The sequence below is a fragment of the Lacerta agilis genome, chromosome 6 (assembly GCF_009819535.1).
Source record: "Lacerta agilis isolate rLacAgi1 chromosome 6, rLacAgi1.pri, whole genome shotgun sequence".
In the NCBI taxonomy this organism is placed as follows: Eukaryota; Metazoa; Chordata; class Lepidosauria; order Squamata; family Lacertidae; genus Lacerta; species Lacerta agilis.
Window position 1 is genome coordinate 30,735,282 of NC_046317.1, and position 13,253 is coordinate 30,748,534.

General features: G+C 42.4%; 1 protein-coding gene across 3 annotated transcripts in view; it reads right to left on the reverse strand.

Annotated features, from left to right (window-relative positions):
* ST6GALNAC3 (ST6 N-acetylgalactosaminide alpha-2,6-sialyltransferase 3) overlaps positions 1 to 13,253 on the reverse strand; it is a 254,469-nt gene that overhangs the window by 220,192 nt on the left and 21,024 nt on the right. The window lies entirely within an intron of this gene.

The window sequence follows — 13,253 nt, forward strand, 5'->3', positions numbered from 1 at the left end:
CAGGAGGACTTTATTCAGACTCCTCATTCTGAATCAGATGACAAGAACATAGCAAAGATGGGAACAGCTCATCTGTTTTATCATCTTGAGATAAAATATGTAATAAATCAGGAAATGGATGTAGCAGGTGAAACCCATTATAAGCATAAATATAAACTCAGAGAATCCATGGGGACTGGAGAGGCACTGTAGTAGTTAAAAAATATACTGTAAATTAAAGTCAGGCTTTGAACTTCATTATCTGTTCTTTCAGAGACTCCAGAAGGAAGTTTTAGCCACAAGCCTCTTTTTTAATGTGGTATTAATTATGGATATTTGAAGCCGGAGTTTCAAAACATATGCTGCCTTAAACTTCCTTTGCTGGAACTCTTTGAACCTGCCATTACACTTCAAAGAAACGACATCAGCTAAATTAAACCACTTCCTGCTGCATTTTCAGACAGAGAACGACACCTATTATGTTCCATTACGTCCTTTTGTGACTTGCTTGGGAAAGGTTGTGTTCAAAAGGAAAGCAATTATGAGAGAGCAACCACTAAATAATCTGTTTTGTTTGTATGTGGAGGTTAAGCATACTGATGAATGAGCTCCCATAGTGCAGACTGAGAAGTGAAACAGAGGGACCCACCAATCTGGAAAGGTATATGCCAAAATGGCAGCTGCTAGTACAGTATTCACAAGTACAACCCATAGACCTGGCATATTGCTATGGTTTCAAAGGAAGGAACTCCTCAACAATGCCTCTGCTGAAAGGGGTGTTCAACTGAGGCTGGGTGAGCTACTCTGCTCTACTCTTGGTTATCAGTGCTGCAAACTGAACAGATATACACCATTTCTATTAGCAGGGGTTGGGGAGAGAGACAAGAGGACCCACTGTGAAATAAGGGATAGGAGGGCAAATGTGGCTATGTGCCCCCATTACAACTGAAAAACATCCAATTTTCTCTCAAGCCCTCTTCGGGAGTTGTAAACACTTGAAGGGGGCACTGCGGGCACACATGATAGTTTATCCTACTGGGGGCAACTGTCCAAAGCAGGGAGCCCTTCCATGCAGACATCCATGTGGAAGATCCAGGAGGAGGAGGAAGAAGAAGAAGAAGAAGAAGAAGAAGAAGAAGAAGAAGAAGAAGAAGAAGAAGAAGTTTGGCATAGAGTTACTTCACCCGCCTGCACTTTGAGACCATCTGTACAAGCCTTGTTCACAGGTTTGTGCCTCTGAGAACAACAGAAGGGGTGTTCACAAGTTACATTCAATTAGTGCACAACCTGTGCTCCTATGTTTGCAAGTAATTGAGCAGAACAGATCAACAAGTGTACACATTTTCATGTAAGCACTTATACATGTGTAGAGATAGGTTGTACCTGTGCTCATTGTTAAGACGTGTACAAGCCTTAAGTTTGCAGAAGCCTTAAAGCAGAAGCAATAGTGTTCCCCCCCCCCCAAGGTGCCTCCCATTTGTGGATTGTTTTGCAAATGTGGGTACATCATGGCCCCATCTCCGCATACTGTAAAAAAAAGTTGTTCACTGTTGATTCTCTTAAACAGTTTTTTTATTGAGCTACTGAATTTATGAAATGGTTTTAGTTATATTTATTTATTGGATCTTGGAGCTTTTACGGGGGTGGATGTGTTTTTAGTGTTATCACTGGTGTAATTTTAAATTTTTCTAAACCATCCATCATCGAAACAGATCCCAGGATAACATACGGCAATAATAGCAATCATAAAATACAATAAAAGCAAAACATAAACCGTTATAAAACAATGAAAACTAAAAGGCAGCAGCTACTTCAGGAAGGACTGTGTACTGTATATTTGCACTTACGTGTACTTTAAAATGGTGCAAAATTAACCCAAATTCTTACATACATTCCCACCTGCATCTACTTGCTTATTCCACCTAATATATTCTGCCTTTGATAGTCATAAAAAGAGGGAAATAATTTGAATTATTTTTTTTTAGTTTCTGTCTAACATCCTTACAGAGTTCAAAAAGTAGCTTACAACATTTATTAAAGCAGTGCTTCGCAAGCCACCACCACCACCCCTTCCACCACAGAACTATTCAAAATTGCTGGAGATCCTGGAAGACTAATAATGAAGCAATTGTAATGTGCTGCTCTAGATGCGGCATGGTTTTTAGTTGTATTTTTATTGCTTCTTTTATTCATTATATATTGTATTTTGTTGCATTACAATATGAATTCCACAGAATTCAAAGTGTAATACAATAAAAATCAATGTAAGAAAGAAAAGCAATAAAAACACAATTAAATATCTATCTGTTTAATGCAATTGAAATGCTGTCCACTGCTCTTCAATCACAAATCCGTAAGCAAGTGGCAGAGCACCTGAATGAATCTCACACACCATTGATGCTCCACGGACCAGTTTGGAAACTCCTATGTTAAACAATGCAGGGCACTGAAGGCTGCTCTCCAAACAACTACCTAGTAAAGCTGCAATCCTTTGCACATCCACTGAACTCACTGGTACTTGCTTCTGAATAAGTATAAACAGGTTACTCTTTAAGTATGTTCGGTACTGCAGAATAAGGCTATGGTCCCAAATGCACATACCAGGAAGATGGGCCGGTATAGAATCATAGCATCACAGAATTGTAGAGTTGGAAGGGACCACAAGGGTCATCTAGTCCAACCCCCTGTAATGCAGGAATATTTTGCCCGGTGAAGGACTCAAACCCACAACCCTGAGATGAAGAGTCTCATGCTCTACCAACTGAGCTATTCCTGGTCAGCAGGCACAATGAAACTTACTTCAGGAAGGCATTGCACTGTTAAACTGTGTTCCTTTACACAAACTGCAGTACTTCTTCTCACATTAGAAAACGTTTGGGCTTTTCTTAAATCTGCAAAGAATTTTCAGATAACTCCAGTATGTTGTGATTTTAAAAAAAACATACAAGGCCTTTCCTTGGTTACACCTGAACTGCTGATGTACCTCCCATTTGCCTCCTCCTAGAAGGATATGTATTTTCATAAATGGATTACACTTCCCCATGAAGTGCTTTCTGCCTCTGTTCATGCAATGCTTCACAGGGCACTTTTCAGATAAAGCTGAGGCAGTAAGTGTTAATAGAGCCATTAGGAAAGCATGGTCAGTCACAGTTCCTTGCTTCACTGGGATGCATCACCAGCCTTGGTCTTCTTGACATGGGGTGGGGGGGACACATTGCCAGCTTTCAGCAGCAGAGGTGGGCTGTGTCATTTTCATCTTTCTGCTTTTACTGTCAACATTTTCATGCTGTTCTTGAAAGCAGCCACACTCCATTTCCTGAGGTCCACAAACAACTGAGCACACAGGGTGACTAGGAAGGCAGAGTTCTCTCTTCACCACAGGGACTGTTCCCTGGTTTGCATTTGAGACTTCAGAATTTTCAGAACTGGAGATGAGGGGAGGAATATGAGGAAAAAATGGAGAGTATTGGCCGACAGCTTTTGCTACCAGTATTCAGAACAGAACTATTGAAGAACTTTGTGCTCAGACTGCAAAGTGTGTGTGTGTGTGTGTGTGTGTGTGAGAGAGAGAGAGAGAGAGAGAGAGAGAGAGAGAGAGAGAGAGAGAGATCAGGAAAATTATGTCACAAAAGAACAGTTAGATTTCCTCAGGCAAGATTCAGACAATTAGGCCTCCATATCCCAAATGAGCTCTGTTGCCCGGTGACCCAATTACTCTGAAACTGTTAGCACTGTCATTAGGGATTGCCACTTCAGTTTCATACTTTCCCCTCTGACCATGTTTCCTTCCTAGCTATTTGCATAAACAGTGGTTTGATGTAATTCTACAGAACCTAACCATGGCCATAAAAACAAGAACCTGGTAATACACAGTTCCCACATTTAAATTTTGAAATCAAGGCAGATATGATGGGAAGCAAATATGACAAAGGAAGAAACTGGAAAGCTTGTACACCCTCACCGACACACACAGAGCCAATAAAAAACAATTAGCTTATCCAACGCTGTTATCTCAGTCTGTGAAGGAACATGGCAACAGGACTCCAGAACAACACATTCCCACCTTATGAGATTCAGTAGAAGCCTTTCAGGCAAACTTTTCTTCCTTTTTGAGACTTCGTGTCATTATCCAACCCTCATGGGGAGGATTTGTGTTAGAAAACCTAGTATCTGAACCTGAAAATTCATGGCTCCCCAAAAAAGAAATTTGCAGCATTCTTCATTAAGGCATTCCAACACATGAGTAGCACATGAACAGAACTCTCCATATCCATGCATGACACCTAGAGAACATTTAAAAAATAAATGCACAATAAGTAAATAACATTATCATTCTTGCTGGGGAACCCTGAGGTTGGAAACAGGCTTTTTTTAAAAAAGAGCAAGAACAAAAAATGTTAAATATGGTACTGAACTAGCAGTGTCTCTCATAGTCATGTTGTGTACTCTTTCTATACATATCTCTATTGTAAAGAGGTTTATTTAGTGCCTCCCCTACAAAACAATCATGATATGAGGGAATGTGGATATGCATCATGGATAAAAAAATGGCTCCAATATGCCACCTTTGATTCCCTTTAAATCTCTCTCCAGCATAACAACCTGCATGATTCAGAGAGAGGAACAGAAGACTGTTATGTCATGTAGCAAGGTTTAAGAGTAACACAGTTATCAACAACTTTCTGATTTCTATCTCTCCACTGTGTCTGCAAAGAAGAGCCAACTCCCCCAAAAATGCTAACATTCTTCTCTTCCATAAATACTCTGAGGTATGTGTAACTAAGCTTTCTGAGCCTGTGGGCACATTTCCAATTCCAACTGTTGTGGGCACCACATACATGCCGCAGCACTCCCTTCTCCCAGCTGTAAGTGTCCCGTATTTGACCCCATACTGTAACTGAGCTTGAAAATAAGTCTTCTATTGGCTAAAGAAGCTTTCTTTCCAGTGAGGGAAATGAGAGCCTGAGGGCACCAGGGAAGGCCTCTGAGGACACATGCATGCCCAGGGGCACCACATTGTCAACCCATGCTACAATGTAATTAAAGGGGTGGGTGGGTTTTTTCTTTGCAGGGGGAATGGTGGAGTTTAAAGGCAAGGGATACACAGGAAGAAAAATGCATTCTCTTAGCTTCACAAAAAATATAATGGTCATTATTATTATTAAAAATACTCTGGAGTGATTTTATGGGCCTATTAATAAATGCCTGGGGAAGCTTCACAGCCCTACTTGATTGTACTGTAATGAGCCAATAAAGCATACCCTGTCACTCATTGATGTTGTATTATCCCATCGTTTTGGTAATGAAAAGTTCTTAAATTTGAATATAGTGCAAAGAGCAGATCATGTAAAAGTGTGTTTTTAATTGGTTGGGCAGTAACAAAATTCAAGGTGAGGCCTGGTTCTTCTTTCCTTAAAAGAAAAAAGAAAAATTAACAGGCAGAGAATCACCCATAAAGCAGTGTTTTTCAACCACTGTTCCGCGGCACACTAGTGTGCCGTGAGATGTTGCCTGGTGTGCCGTGGGAAAAATTGAAAAATTCAAGAGAATTACTTTATATATAGTCAATATAGGCACAGAGTTAATTTTTTAACATTTTCTAATGGTGGTGTGCCTCGTGATTTTTTTCATGAAACAAGTGTGCCTTTGCCCAAAAAAGGTTGAAAAACACTGCCATAAAGGAAGCAGACCTCTACTTAAGCCAGCACACAAGAGGATTCACTTAATTGGTTCAGCCCCAGAAAAGCAAATTCAGCAAGTAGAATTCCTGCAGAGCCACTCTGAGAAGAGCATGAGAATTGTGGGGCACTTACCAACTTTTTGAAATGTTTTCATCTGGTTCAAAAACAATCCATTTTCTTTCTAAATTTGTACGATTCCAAAATGCCAATCTATTTTGAACATTCCATCTTCAATTACAGGCACTATAATGATATCTCTGCAGCTAAACTCTAGAGATGCTATCTTTGGAGTTGACAGATGTTTGAAAACTTTTGCCACCACTTTCACTTAAACCAATGTCTAGTGTACGACTCTGGAAATAACTAGGCTCATTCATATAACAAACATTAAACAACAGTTTAGCATTACCTTAAAATGCAGCCACTGCCTCTCTCACGCGGTGGCGCTGTGGTCTAAATCACAGAGCCTAGGGCTTGCTGATCTGAAGGTTGGGAGTTCGAATCCCCGTGACCGGGTGAGCTCCCGTTGTTCGGTCCCAGCTCCTGCCCACCTATCAGTTCGAAAGCACATCAATGTGCAAGTAGATAAATAGGTACTGTTCCGGAGGGAAGGTAAACGGTGTTTCCGTGTGCTGCTCTGGTTCGCCAGAAGCAGCTCATGCTGGCCACATGACCTGGAAGCTGTCTGCGGACAAACGCCGGCTCCCTTGGCCTGTAGAGTGAGATGAGCGCTGCAACCCCAGAGTCGTCTGCGACTGGACCTAATGGTCAGGGGTACCTTTACCTTTAAACAACACAATAACCAATACTGAACCTACCAGCTGCCTTACTGAATTATCTTTGTGCAAATGGGGGCTGGGAGTATCTTAAGTCAACTAAGTTCCAAGCATGCCCTGCACACATGTCCAGTTTCCTTGGATTCCAGCTTCCTTTTCTCGCCAAAAGAATTCTTAGTTTATGGGGTATATAAGGCCTGCATTTTATGCCAATGAAAGGATTGTGAAGGGTGGGGGGGGGGAATCCTCCAAGACTAATCCTCCTAACCAAAGGTAAGCTTGGCAATGAATTGTTTATTTATTTGCCTTTGGCAGAGAAACAATGATGAGGATCTGATCTTGGAGGGCAGCTTTCTATATGTTCAATCCCCTATTCATTTTTCATGTGAATTTCTCTCTCTCTCTCTCTCTCTCTCTCACACACACACACACACACACACACAGTTTCCCAACTTTGTACCCATCTAAAGTATTATTATTTATAATAATGACATTTCTATTTTGCCCTTCATCTGAAGATCACAGGGTTTTTATATCACAAATATAAAAACACAAAAATGCACCATATAGTAACAAATAAAAACAATATGCCGTACACACAGAGTTTAAAAGGCCAATGGATTGTTTAATTAGACAAATGTTGGAACATTTTTGTGGCAATTAATCCAACTAGTTATTTATTCTGTAAAGATCAACACATTCTCCCCACAGTAAATTTGATAGCTTCAGCTAACCATGAGAATAACCGCATACCTCCCACATGAAAGGGTTACAATGGACCATAACTTTACGAGATATCTCTGTCAAGAAAAACAGAGTTGGCAAGAGAGTGAGTTAAGGTGCAATTTTATATACACACATGTGAAATAAAGCCCCATTGAACTCAGTGCTGCTGACTTCTGATTTAACATGCAATAGTATTGCACTGTAATTCAAGTCTTTTCATATGAATGCTGGTTATGTCATCTTTATAACTATCTCAAACTTCCGTTTTCAAATACCAAGGAACAGGGAGCAGCCACAATACACCACCAACTTTTGCTTCTCAACACTGCCAACTCTTTATTGACACCACACACATCGGCCAAATCTAAAATGCTATGGAAACACATTTATGGATTCTCAGTTCAGCTCCAACCTACATATTCGTCCAAGATCAGACACTAATCTTCATACAGTAATCCTCTGCTGTATTTATATGAAAAGCTGACATCAGGAGAACAAGAAATTTGATTTACAAAAGAAAATGCTAGCCTTGGAAAAAGGAAGTGTATAATCTATGAAAAATGCCCTCATTATATCTAGACAATACCACACCAGCTGGGTTTCTTTATCACTTAAGTACCAGGGGTTACTTTGGCTAAATCTATTTCCTGAAGCTACTGTAAGAACTACCCTTTCCTTTAGGCATAGACTGGCTGTGCTAAAGGAGAAACAAGATTCCGTGTTTAGAGACTGATTTAAAGTCTGTGGCGATGAAGGCTAGGAAGACTACAGACACAGGTCTGATTTGCATATTGCAAGAAAGTCAATCCAAGGCTTAGTGTGGATGCAGAAGTGTGTGAGTTCCCAGGGAGTCACAGTGCAGAGAGTTGTCTACCGTAGTACTTGGTAGACCACAATATATGGCTGGTGGGTTGTGCTTGAGCTCATGAGTCACAAGTTATTTAGGCTGGGTGCACACAGTATTTGCTAGCCTGAGTATTCTTATTAAGGGGTAGAGGAGAAGACAGAAGCTTCCCACCAACGCATCAACTGATGGAAGGGCAAAATCTCTTGAGACCTGTATAGACTAACATGCACGAAATCCTAGAAATTGGAAATGGACTCAGATTACAGGGAGCTGCAAGGTAACCCCTTGAAAACTCGCTGGCTGTGTTTGGACAATCATCCATAGCTTCTGTAACCATGGTATGCATGCCATAGACACACGCCTTGTATTCCCTCATTCCACACTAGCTTTACAATGGAGATCCTAGATTGCATTGGGAGTCCTTGTTATGTTCAAACCTGGGAGCAGTGACTTAATGTCTGGACAATAGGCCAGGAAAGGGGTGGGTGGGGGAGGAAGGAGCACACAGGCACTCATCCACAGTTGAGGAAGTCATGGGCTGTCGTTGTTTATGAAGTACAGTGGTACCTCGGGTTACAGACGCTTCAGGTTACAGACACTTCAGGTTACAGATTCCACTAACCCAGAAATAGTACCTTGGGTTAAAAACTTTGCTTCAGGGTGAGAACAGAAATCATGCGGCACGGGCGCAAGAGGCCCCATTAGCTAAAGTGGTACCTCAGGTTAAGAACGGACCTCCAGAACGAATTAACGGTAAGTTCTTAACCCAAGGCACCACTACTGTCACTGTATCTACTACCCCATGCATAAATACAATGTTGCTACACCTCAACTTCCTCAGATGTTTAAGCACTACAGATAACTGTGAGCACCACTCTTAAAGGCAAGGTCAGAGGTCTTCTCATGGTTTCAGAAACCACAAAACAAGCTTTTTAAACAGCCACGTGGCTTCCACAAAACCTGTTGGAACAGCAAGAAAAACAAGTTTTACATATTTCCATTTAGACTGTGCTCCCATTAATCTTAAAAGTGGAATGACACACTTAGCAGCAGATGTTAACCATCAGGACTGGGTGAGTCAGATCCTTTGTAACTCAGATCCGTGTGCCCTGTCATCATGCTAAGGGTCAATTTTGGCATATCCATTCTCTAATTGAATTTTTGGAAATAAATGTTGGGAACTGGTCAAAGTCTATTGCAAGAGGCATGCAATGGTTGCCTCAGAATGCTGGAGAAGATGTGGAACAGGCGTCAATGTTTGTGGTGTGTACACTCATTCCACAATTGTCTCTAGTAAACAGATTTTGTAAGTTTTGTCATTTTTCAAAGGCTTGCAAACCCTGTTCTACCATAGATGACAGCGAACAAAAGAAGTGCCCATATATCAAAGGCACCACATCTCTATTGTCCCACAGCCTCATGCAAACTGATGTCTCTTGCATGATGTATGGGGCAGGTGAGGAAAATTTTGTAGGTGTGTTTTGTTTGGTTCTTTTTTTCCAGTTACATATCGATGTCTTAATTGTGTTTTTAGGTTTAATAGCTTGATTTAATGGTTTAATTGTTTTGTGAGGTGCCCACAGAACTTAGCCCATGGGGCAGCTATGCAAATGCAGTTAATAAATAAATAATGAATTACACGTCTCATATCGATGTGTCTGCAGCTCTCTTCAGAACACTGTGCAGAACTGTCAGTTGCACATATTTAAAGAACCTGTGTTGTGTACAACCCAGAGGAAAGGTGAGCAGACATAAATCCAATGGCAATAATCAGAATGTAAGTGCCTAACTTCCTTTGACCAAAAGAAATACGTTATCAATATGGCACAGAGTCAATGTACAAGGTGCTGGGCCATTGACCAGCGATATGATGAGGCAGGAGCAAAGCTCTGGCATTTCTGGCGAAACATTACCAGAGCCCCTTCGAAGAGGCTAGAGATTATGCACTATACACCTTTCAGTCAAAATGTGCAAGGGGTGGGAAGATAAAAGTTGCCACCATGTAAACAACTTTGCTGTTACACTGCCCTTTCCTCCACCATTCTAAGATTTATTTTTTGCTTGTCTTGCAGCTGAAAGCATCATGGAAACACAGAAGCCAGCCATCGTAGCCTAGTGCTATGCCATGCCAATAAAATCTGTCAAAAAATAAAAAGGCCTTATTGGAGAAAAGCAATAAAGTTTCACTGGAGAACCTGGGTGGGACGTTTTCATTATCAGGGGGAGCAAAACGCCACTCCATAGAATGTAAACTCAGTTTTCATTATTTGGAGCCAATTCTGTAAACATTGGAGATAAGTTATTTGAGATCACTTTCCTTGAGTGATATTTAACTGGAACAACATTGCCGCTTGCCTTATGGTGTGGCTAATCTCCCAGTATCCCTTCCTCCTTTTATCCTCACACCCTCCTGCAATAACAAGATTAAGCATTAGCCTGGCCAATACTGGTTTGGTTACACAATTCCTGCTTGTTAAGTCTTTTTCAGTGAAGGAAAGTAATAGCTTGAGAAAGGGTCATATCTTGATAGTATTATTAAATAATGGGTTGGGGGGTAACCTATAAGATCTGCAGAGAAGACCTAAACTTCTGTATCCAATAGAGGCATATGAAAAATAACTTTTAGACTGTAGTCTATATCCACTTATTTGGGAGTAAATCTCACTGAACTCTACAGGGCTTGCTTCTGAGGTGACACATTTAGGCCTGTCCACTCCCCCTTGTGAAGATTCCTTCGAGAGTCCTTAGGTAACTGAGTTGTTCATCCACTTCTAAAGGTACTTCTGTTTATTTTAACCAGTTTCCAGAACGTTTGGAAACTTCTTAGAACAATGTAGCAGTGACTAAGGCAGTGGCTCTGGTTAACCTTTCCGCATCTTTCTGATAGCCATCTATATAATTAAGTTAGCCCAGAGCCTTAAAAACAAGGGGATTAGCTACTTTTGTGATGTCTAAGAATTGCCTCTGGAAGATGGGAGGTGGGGAGAGTGGAGGTTGGTCTGACCAAGATTGTCTTTCCAAGTCTGATAAGAATCCTTCTTACATATTATTCTAGGTATTCTAGGTCAAGTGTAAACATTAGAAAGGCACAGAAACTAGATACACATTCTTGCTTCTGTTTGAAACATAGGAGAAGGTATCTACTTAAAGCCAAATGCAGAATGTGGACAGCTCAAATTCAGCATCACATTTTGACAATGCTTTGTTGCAACGCTGCTTTCCTCCAGTGGGCCTTTTGGCTCAGTAGGTAAGGGTGAGTTCCTATTAACCCTGAGACTGTGGATTTAATGCCTAGTGAAGGTCAACAGCTCAGTGGCACAGAAATCCCCAGGTTTAATTTCTAGTATTTTAACTGCTAGTATTGAGGTTGGGGAGGGGGAATACCCTACTTGCACAAATAGGAGTTTGTTTTGTACTCTTTAATTCTCATAATAGGGAGGGCAGGCAGGGTCAGCCAAAGCCATTCTGCTGCCTGCGGCAAAGAGCAAGACAGTGCCCGCTCCCGCTCCCACTTCCACATGCAGAAGCTAACTAGGCTGGCTGTGGAGTCTTGCTTCACAGGACAGAGTGTCCCACTGGAGAGTCACAACAGGCCACAGGCCACTCCCTGCACCCCAGCAAATGTTCCTGGAGGTGGTTGCCTCCCAGATGCAAAGGTGCTACAGGCCCATGGGCTGGTGATTCATCACCCATTATGTAGTCAATTACGCAGGCCAATGGTCTGACGCAGCATAAGGTTTCTTCCAGCTATGTATTTATTGCCATAAATGGAACGGTGCTTCTTAATGAGACATCTTGGAAGCAGCCTCCTTGGCATATGTACTAATAAGGACTTATATCTTAACCCAAGGGCACACTGCGAGAAGCAGAACCTGGATAGCTCAGCTGGTTAGAGCGTGGTACTGAGAACGCCAAGGTTGCAGGTTTGATCCCCAACAGCTGCATATTCCTGCATTGCAGGGGGTTGGACTAGATGGTCCTCAGACTCCCTTCCAACTCTACAATTCTATGATTGTGAAACCATGCAAGGCCAACACAAGAACATTGCTGGCTGCAATTTCTCATTCCGGGAGGGTGCTTTTCAAGTTTGGGGGCTTCCGCCCAAAGGACAGCTATTTCAGTAAACAACTCTGAGGAGCTGAACCAAGCAGAGTAAGGAACCTTGGGGGCTAATAAGAAGGGGCAATAATAATAAGGGGAAAGGACTTGCCCAATCAGACTAGTGTGTTGCCTGCAGAGGCCATGCATGCATTTACAGGTAATGCAAAAGCAGAGACTTCAAAGCCAGAAAGAAGGTGCCTCAGATGGCTGTGCTGATGCATCTTGAAAATGTGGTGTGTGAGAGGCAACCAGTGTCCTCTCTACCCCTCACTTCTGACTCCAGTGGGAGGCCCCCTGATCCACATATACCACCACCACTGCTATATTTATTTGCATAGAGGCTTGCCCACAGCCCTGTATCTAAAAAAACTGGGTTTAAAGGTGATAACGACCCAGAAGGATGTCGCTGCTGCCTGTAGGCAGTGAGGGAGGAAGCCAGCCAAAAGATGTTTTGTGGAGTGGAGTTTGACCGTCTCAAACACATTAAGGGCAGGTTTGGGCTCTGCTAAAAACTGAGGGGGGGGGGGGTCGGCGCGTGTGCTTGTGGAGCAACTTGTACGGCTGTTGCAAATCTGCAAGGAGTGATAAGTTCTGCAGCGTCGGTTCCCAAAGAAGAGGAGAGCAGGGTGGGAGGGGAGAAGAGGAAGAAGAAAAACGTCTCCGGTGTTTTCACCGATGGAAGAAGACGACACCCTCTCCGGCCCAGTCGAAATGCTGTTGCTCTCCCCACTGTGGCTCCTAAAGCAATTCCTAAACCTAAACACAAGAAAGTCAGGCAGGCGAAGCCGGCGCTTCTCTCCTTAGCCTAGCCTATCATTGCTGCGCACAGTCCTTCCCTCCCTCTTTTCCCAACACCCGCAAGCTGCTCGCCTGCAGCTCCAACAATGCAAGGGGGGAAAAGGACAAGAATGGCAGAGGAGGAGATGAGCCACAGCTGGGCGATTCTGAATCTCTCGGTCTTCCTTATTCCAGCGGGGCTGGAGACCGGGGTTTTGGGGAGGGGGATCAATGCTCAGAAACGTACAATTACGACCAAGCTGCAGCAGGACCATGTAAGGACTGCATACTCAGAGCAGCAAACGGGTTTCTCTCTCTCTCTCTCTCTCTCTCTCTCTCTCTCTCTAACCAAGCCATTCAAGCAAC